This window comes from Rattus norvegicus, chromosome 8, assembly GCF_036323735.1.
Source record: "Rattus norvegicus strain BN/NHsdMcwi chromosome 8, GRCr8, whole genome shotgun sequence".
Lineage (NCBI taxonomy): Eukaryota > Metazoa > Chordata > Mammalia > Rodentia > Muridae > Rattus > Rattus norvegicus.
Genome location: NC_086026.1, coordinates 102,730,203 through 102,739,496, shown reverse-complemented (window position 1 = coordinate 102,739,496; position 9,294 = coordinate 102,730,203). Strand labels below are relative to the sequence as shown.

The 9,294-nt window shown below is 37.4% G+C and overlaps 1 pseudogene; it reads left to right on the top strand.

Moving 5' to 3' along the window:
* The first annotated feature begins 568 nt into the window (after positions 1 to 568).
* On the top strand, positions 569 to 2,285 carry Nlrp4a-ps2 (NLR family, pyrin domain containing 4A, pseudogene 2; annotated as a pseudogene).
* The last annotated feature ends 7,009 nt before the right edge of the window (positions 2,286 to 9,294 follow it).

Sequence of the window (9,294 nt, the reverse complement as noted above, 5' to 3'; positions counted from 1 at the left end):
ATCCTCCTCACTAAATACAAATGTGTTAGTCCACACGCCCTCTGCAGCTAGAAAACACAACCCCTGCAGCTGGTCTTGGCTTTTCTTACTTGGATATTGGGCATTTTGGGGAATGAACAGATTGAAGATATAGGTAGTATACAGGGAGGTGATATGTCGACAGAGAGAGATTGGGTCTTTTCCCTTCTCTATCTCATTTTTAAGACAATTAGCTACCATGCAGCACACCATAGGGGCCGAACATACATTGAACAGCTGCTCATTTTCTCTCACCAAACTGAAGACTTTCTGGGCTCTGTTCATATCTTGGAACAAGTTGTGGAAACATGACTTAATATTGCTCTCATTGAATCCTGCTACTGTTCTCACACTTGTATACTTAATCCTGTTCTCCATTTTCTCAAATGTCTCTGGAGTAATGGAGATAATGAGAGAGAATTCAGGAAGCATCTTTCTCATGAGCAAACGGCTCAGTACTACAGTCACGGGCTGCATCTCTATGCAATTTCCACACAGCTTTGATTCACATTAACACAAATCCCATTCCGTACCTTCTAAACTGTCAATGATGATCAAAACACAGTGGACCTTTCTAGGCTGTTTCATCTTCAGCCTTTTACATGAATTGGAACAGAAAAAACTAGATGCATTCTTTGGCCACCAGTTGTCCCGGGAAATAAAACATCAGTTCTATCAGTGCTTGGAAACCATAAGAGGCAATGAAGAGCTTCAAGAACAGATAGATGGCATGAAGCTGTTTTATTGTCTGAGATGGAGGATGAAGCCTTCTTAGTACAAGCAATGAACTGTATGGAACAGATTAACTTTGTGGCTAAAGATTATTCTGATATTATTGTTGCTGCCTACTGCTTAAAACACTGTTCTACCCTGAAGAAAGTATCCTTTTCAACCCAAAATATCCTGAATGAAGAACAGGAATACAGCTATATGGAAAAGCTTCTCACCTACTGGAATCAAATGTGTTCCATATTCATAAGCAATAAGGACATCCAGGAACTCTAAATTAAACAAACTTGTCTCAGTGAGCCAGCCTTTTCCATCTTTTATAATCATGGGAAGCACCGCAGCGGCACCATTAAAATACTTAAGGCAAATGTGGTGCCCTTTTTATGGGAAAAGCACCTATTCTTTCAGTTTATTCAGAACCACAATTTACAATGTTTGGACTTCAGATTCACTTGCCTCTCCCCCACTAATGTAAAACTGTTGTGTGATTTCTTGAACCAGGCAGAATGCAACGTAGAAAAACTGGTGGTAAAACAGTGTAACTTTCAGGTAAATGACTGTCAGAACTTTGCCTTTGTCCTGATGAACAGCAAGACCTTGAAAATTCTTGGCATGCAACAACTTGGACAAAGGGATGTACTCACTCTAAGGCTTTGGGCCATCCAAACTATATTCTGGAGAACTTAGTGTTGGACAACTGTTCCCTCAGTGAGCAATGTTGGGACTACCTTGCTGATGCTCTTCGGCAGAACAAAATTCTGGGCCATCTAGATAGCAGCAATAATGACCTGAAGGATAAAGGATTGAAGATTCCCTGTAAGGCTCTGACTCTACCAAACTGTTCTGAAGTCACTACGTATGACACATTGTCTCATCACCTCTAGTGGCTGCCAGGACCTGGCTGAAGTCTTAAGGAATAACCAGGATCAGAAGGGCCTACAAATTTCAAATAATAAGCTAGAAGATGCTTGTGTGAAGCTGCTGTATGATGCTATAAAACATCCCAACTGCCACTTAGTGGATCTTGGGTTGGCAGCCTGTGAGATAACTGGTGCCAGTAGTGAGGACCTTTCTTCTGTTTTTCTCCAGTCTAATACCCTGTGTAGTGTCAACCTGTGTGGGAATGCCTTCAAAATTAGTAGCTTGGCTCTCTTTCCACAGCTCTGTAACAGCAAAAGTTTTCCCTTCATGCATTTGGACTGCATATTAATGACTTTAATAATCTCAGGCATTTCTGGTTTGTGAGAAAAAGAAAAATCACTTCTTATGCACCAGAAGCAGTGTGTAAGCAGAAGCCGAAAACAAGGGTGGAAATTCTGAGGAAGAACATAAACCATGGGTCTATTCTGTCTGCAAATATCTTCCAAAAGAAGAGGAAAATCTTTATTTTGTTCTGTTGTATAAAAAAATTACAGGTCGCTAATGTTCCAATGAGATATGATTTCTTTTTACCCCATTCTGATGTGTTTTGCAAGATAGATGTGACTTTTGCTTTGCACTATAGTTTCAGACAGACCATTCAAAGACAATCATGCTAAAAATGACTACCTTGTAATGACATTTTTCCCACATTGGTTTCTTAAGCACCCAACAATATGTTAAGTATTCTTAAGTAGTGCTTTGGAATCTCTTAACAGGAGTTTTGCTTTTTGTTGGATTAGTGGAACCTTATAGTAGGTCCAGGGAGTAATGTTACTCTAGAAGATTGTTGGGGAAATTTTAATTGGCTATGCATGAAAATCCCTTACTTAAGGGATAACAAAAATTGTTGATGTTTTGTTTTGTATTAAAGAGTAACTTAGCATTAAAACAAACAAACAAAGGTTAATGATTTTATATGCACCAATAACAAATTTGCAAGAAAAGAAATTGGGAAATATAATCCATCTGTGATGTTTGAAAGATAAAAATAAAACTTGTGAGAACAAATAACCATTGTTAAGCAATGAAGTAAACAATCTCTATTAAGAATGTATTAAAATTATGCAAAAAGTAGAATTTTTAGGTGCTAGGAAACTTCTGAAATTGTACATGTACTTCGTGAAGATGGTCATACAACCAGAAGTAATAAACAAAGTTGGTACAACCCAAATAAAAGTTCTAATGTGCTTCTTCACAAAACTATAAAAAACAACCCAACAATAACATTGCATCTAAAAGAGGATGACTAGTCAAAGCATCTGCAAGCTGCAAAAATGCAGCAGCCAGAAGAAACATAGTATCTGACCTTAAATTATACCTAAAAGTCACCATGATAAAGAGCATGAACCTGGAACAAAAAAAAAAAAAGATATGCAGATTAATAGCAGAGGACACAGAGGGATACTGGCAAAACAGAAAAGCCACCTGCAGAAGAATGAGTTAGATGTGTGTCTCTCACCTTTCGTGTATTAACACACACAGACACAGACACACACACACAAACAAACTGGACCGAAGACTCTAACTTAAAAGTATAAACAATAAAAATGTTGAAAGAAAATACAGGGAAACACATCATGATACATATTATACACAAAATTTTCTGAGAAAAATCTCCACTATTTCTAATGCTTGAAATTAATTTGTGTCTTTATGATGTTGCTGTATGAAGCAATTTTTTAAAGGAGATTTTAAAATTTTGTCACAATTGCATACGGTTTCATGAACATAAAGACAGAGATTCTGTTCTTATATGTATTTTGGTGATAATTTTATAATACTGAGTATTTTAAAGGGTTAGAAACTTACAATAACATTTTATAAATGCAGTCATTAACTGTCAAAGACAATTCCCCTTCACTATATAAGAATTATTTTATATTCCAAGAAGCCCACGTCTCCATTTGGAGAGGAGCTACTGGTGTTCATTCAGTGCTAATGCTGATGCCAATACACTTTAAGCAGAACTAATAGAAATGTCAATATTCTCTTCACTGAATTCATATAGAAGCATAAAAATAAAATAATTTGAGGCAACATTAATGAAATGTAGTTAGGCGACCTTTTAGAACCATAAAAAAATAGTAGTCAATGCAGACATGTGTCAAACAAGTCTTAATGCTGCTCTGTTTGAGTAAAGGTTAATGAGCTTCATGATTTGAATATTATGCAGCCCTCTTCAGAATCTGAAGACGGAGTGCATGTACTTTAGTTAAATAATTCTTATATTGATTTTTCAAGCAAATATATATTACTTGTATGCATGCTTATGAATATAGATATAATAAGCATATAAGAGACAAATATATCACATGAAAATTTTTTTATAAATTTCACTATTGAAAAAAGATGTGGTACAGCTACTGTCTTTCTAATGATAAAATTATTTTCAAAATACTCTATTCTTTGTAATACATTACAGCAGAAATTACAAAATTATAGATTATTTTCATCTAATGATTTTACCAGACATGTTCTTACTCAAAAATTTTTTTTAGTAGTCAACTCTAAATCTTCTCTAACTTAAACCTCTTTTAGCAGTTTTTAGTGAACTAATTTAGCATTGAAGTGAACCGTATTCGAAGCGTGAGAAAAGATATTCCAGAGAACCAATACAAAGCCAACTGATCCTGTAAGGGTTGTTTCTACACTTGTTCCTACACCTCAAGGAAAAGGTGCTGCTTCTCTCTTCCTAGTGTGTGAAAGAATTGCTGCATGGCCATTGGGTAATGAGTCTATGCATGACAGTTTGCTCTATTCAGTCTCCACTTCCTGTTCTGCATATTCACTTTCCTGTGGGTACCATATCAATTAGAGTTTTCTTGTTAGGGGCTTCATAATGCCCAGTTCAGTGTCTCTATAATAGTTTGTTGTAACTCTAGTATAGGGGGTCATTAAGAGGCTTAACTCATTAAGTAGGGAAAAATAATCTCAGCAGTTACACCCTCAACAGACATAGTCAAGGCTAATCCAAGTGTTTTCACAATTTAGTAATTGCTTTCATTCCTAATTCCTAATATAAATTTCCCTAGACCTTCTCACACCATTTACCTTCATCTTCTTGTGTAAATAAATCTATGTTTATATATGAATCATGATTTGTAGGTACCCAATTAAAAACATATTACAAACATATTTTACAAAGTTGTATTTCACTATTTTATCATAATATTTACTCAGTATAAACATATATTTAAATTACACCATAGTGCCCATTTAACCAAAATGCAGTAAGTAAAAGTCCATTGATATTTACTCGAACAATGATGGCAGTCTCTCTCAGCAGTTATAATGAATAATTTGACCTCAATTGATAACATTTTGCCTTTAATGGCCTTTCTAGTCCTTGTCGAGAAAAGGGATCGCAAACCTAAAGAGTGTCACCTGCTTAATGGATTTATTCTTCACTCTACATATTTTTACCTTGGAACACTGGATATGTTATGCTGCTTTGTAAATAATGTGCTGTGTCTTTGCATAATAATCTCACATGGATAGCTCACAACTGGTTTGCTCAGTCTGATGTAAGTAGAATATTGTTGATACAGGATTTTGTTTGTTTTATGTTTTTATTATCTCCTGAAGGCAGCTAATTCTTATTTTTATTCATCAACAAATACCTTTAAATATTTTTATATTAAGAATTGTATTGCTTCCTATTTATAACAGGTTTGATTAATAGGCAATTATTTCAAACAATCACCATAGCAATGGAGCTATTAGTAATTGAGTCAGAAAGGGATTAGTGTCTGCCTTCGTTTTATAAATTCAGTTATAATTCCTAAATTTTATAGAATTTATTTTGATTTTATTCCTTCTCCTCTCCTATCTCCTCCAAGATTAACCCATTACTTGCCTAATTCTGTTCTTTCCCCTTTAAGAAAAACAGAAGCGTGACAAATAAAAAGCATTTGTAAACAACAACAAAAACATAAAGTCTATTTGGATTGTCTAACTACCCGTGGGCATTGGACCTATGCTGGGGTGTAGCTGATGTACCCGAGGGTCACTCCACTGAAGAAAATTGGTTCTCCATTTCCCAGGTATCGATTGTGTTGTGGTTTGAATGAGAATGTCCACCAACTGTTTGAGAAGGGTTAGAAAGATTACTAGCGTGGCCTGGTTGGAGTAGATATGGTCTTGTCACTAGGTGAGGGCTTAGAGGTTTCAAAATCCCACTGTCTCTTGCTGCCTGCTCCCCATGGTCTCAGCCATTCCTCCAGCACCATGCCTGTCAGCTTTCTGCCATAATCATGACAGACTAACTCTCTCACACTGTAAGCAGGCCAGCCCCCAATCCAATGCTTTGTCTTATAAGAGTTGCTACTTATGGTGTCTCTTCACAGCAATAGAACAGTAAATGAGGCAGATTGAAAACAGTTCTTTGATAAGACATTCCCTTCCCCACAACTGAGATTTCCTGTGATTTGAACTTGTGCAAATCTTGTGTGTGCTGTCATAGCCTCTGTGAATTTATATGTATCTCAGTCCTGTGGTTTGTAGATAACACTGTTTCCTCAGAGTCATCCACCACCTCTTGCTCTTACAATTTTTCCACCTCCAAATTCTATATAAATCCCTGAGACTTGAAGGGAGAAGTGAGATAAAGACTTTCCATTTAGGACTGCGTACACTAAAGTCTCCCACACTCTGCACATGTGATCCTATTGTGGGTTTTGGGTTCATTACTCTGTACTGCAAGAACCAGCATCCCAGAGGGACTTTTTAAAAGAAAAGATATCTTTCTAATTTTTTAATAAGACATTTCATATCTTTTCTTCAATTTTATTTCTATAAACAAGAGTTGAATTTAAGATATATGCATGACATACTGTAGCATATTAAGATAACCAGACCCACTGTTAACTATCAATCAGTTTGTTGTAAATTTTGAGTAATTTTTTCAATTAGAATATTAAAGTTTTTTTTAACTGTACCCCTGCCCCTTGCCCTCCACTGGTCTTAAAGCTCGTGAGATGAAGAAAGCATACATTCCAGCAAGAATGTTAAAGATACACCTGACTTTGGTTTTTTGGTTTTGGTTTTTGGATGTTTTATATATTTACATTTCAAATGCTGTACCCTTTCCTGGTTTTTCCTGAAATACCCTATCCCATTCTCCCATCCCTTGCTTCTGTAAGGGTACTCAGCCACTCACCTACCTACTCCTGCCTCCCTACCCTGTCATTCCCCTACACTGGGGCATTGAGCCTTCCTAGGACCAAGGGCCCTCCTCCCATTCATGCCCAACAAGGCCATCCTCTGCTACATATGGAGCCATGGGCCTCTATGTGTACTCTTTGGTTGGTGCTTTAGTACCTGGAAGCTCTGGGGAGTCTGAGTGGTTGATATTGTTGTTCTTCCTATGAGTTGCAAACTCTTTCAGCTGTGTCAGTCCTTTCTCTGACTCCTCCATTGGAGACCCAATTCTCAGTCCAATGGTTGGCTGCAAGCATCTGCCTGTGTATTTGCTAGGTTCTGGCAGAGCCTCTTAGGAGACAGCTATATCAGGTTCCTGTCAGCAAGTACTTCTTGGCATCTTCAATAGTGTTTGGGTTTGGTGACTGTATATGGGATGGATCACCAGGTGGGGCAGTCTCTGAAAGGACTTTCCTTCAGTCTCTACTCCACACATTGTCTCCATATTTCCTCCCTTGAATATTTTGTTCCCCCTCCTAAAAAGGAGTAAAGCATCCACTCATGCTTTGGTCTTCCTTCTTCTTGAGCTTCACGTGATCTGTGAATTGTATCTTGGGTATTCAGAGCTTTTGGGCTAATATCCACTTGTCGGTGAGTACATATGCCTAGCAGTGCATAAAGATACTCCTTCTAAGATTCTAAGTTCAGCTAAGAGTCTGAGCACATAACGATAAGACAACTTTCTTTGCAAGTTAAATGAGTACAGCCTGCTGTAAAACTTCACTTTTACTTCATTGTGGATTATTTAAAAAGTTTGTAAGTGTAAATTAGGTTTGGGATAACTTCACCTCAATCATGCTTGTTAAACACCAAAGGAACATTAGCAGTAAGTAGGTTTCTTTTGTTTCTCAGGTATAAATAGAAACAATATAAAAATATAACACCATTGGTGTTTCTATTAACCAACAAAATAGCCTTTCCTTTCAAAAATTAATTATCTGGATGTTTCATATATTTTTATTTTTTTTTATTTTTTTTTAATTTCTATATATATTTTTTTTATTAACTTGAGTATTTCTTAAATACATTTCAAGTGGTATTCCCTTTCCCGGTATCCGGGCAAACATCCCCCTCCCCCCTCCCCTTCCTTATGGGTGTTCCCCTCCCAACCCTCCCCCCATTGCCGCCCTCCCCCCACCAGTCTAGTTCACTGGGGGTTCAGTCTTAGCAGGACCCAGGGCTTCCCCTTCCACTGGTGCTCTTACTAGGATATTCATTGCTACCTATGAGGTCAGAGTCCAGGGTCAGTCCATGTATAGTCTTTGGGTAGGGGCTTAGTCCCTGGAAGCTCTGGTTGCTTGGCATTGTTGTACATATGGGGTCTCGAACCCCTTCAAGCTCTTCCAGTTCTTTCTCTGATTCCTTCAACGGGGGTCCTATTCTCAGTTCAGTGGTTTGCTGCTGGCATTCGCCTCTGTATTTGCTGTATTCTGGCTGTGTCTCTTAGGAGCGATCTACATCCGGCTCCTGTCGGTCTGCACTTCTTTGCTTCATCCATCTTGTCTAATTGGGTGGCTATATATGTATGGGCCACATGTGGGGCAGACTCTGAATGGGTGTTCCTTCAGTCTCTGTTTTAATCTTTGCCTCTCTCTTCCCTGCCAAGGGTATTCTTGTTCCCCTTTTAAAGAAGGAGTGAATAGTCAAACTTCTTAGAAAGTCTTTTTGCCTCCATTTATGGAGAGCCCCATGCCATCAGGGTATCAGTCATATTGCCATAATTTCTTGTAATTGTAGAGTATAAAACTTAAAATACTTTCTTATATAGCATGCATGTACAAAAAGTAATCTCTTGCATTTATGCAAGAGAACAAATAGAACAAAGTAATGAACAAATACAGTAATCTGTGTTTTGTTGCCCAACTTACAGGTCTACTGTAGTTGAGAAGCTAACACTGAATCGTTTAGTGATAAAAGTAGAAACGAATGGAGTATTAGTTACTTCTCTCACTACTGTAACTGAATACAAGTCAAAAACAGATTGAAGTAAAAAAGTATTTATGTAGCTCATAGGCTCATCGAGCTCTACACATAGTCTCTAAGTCTCATATACCTGGAGAGTACATCACAGTGTGTGGCTGAGGTCCTGTTGGTAGAGAATCATGAAGACAAAGAGCAAGAACACTTCTAGAGATAAGATACCACCAACAACACGACAAAGGTTCAAACTCCACGACAACTAAATTTATAATGCAAATCAAGTATCACATCTCGTTGAATTTATCTGATAAGTCACTTTTTCCTCTTTATTTTATGTGTATGGTATGTGATGCATGTGTGTATTTTGGAGTGAGTGTACATGCACTTGATACAACATGCACAAAGACAAGCAAAGTTTTCTTTCCCAATGTGGACACTGTCATTCTGTCTTATTAATAGTGTCCTTTGCCTTGAAGAAGCTTTTCAGTTTCATGAGGTCCCATTTAT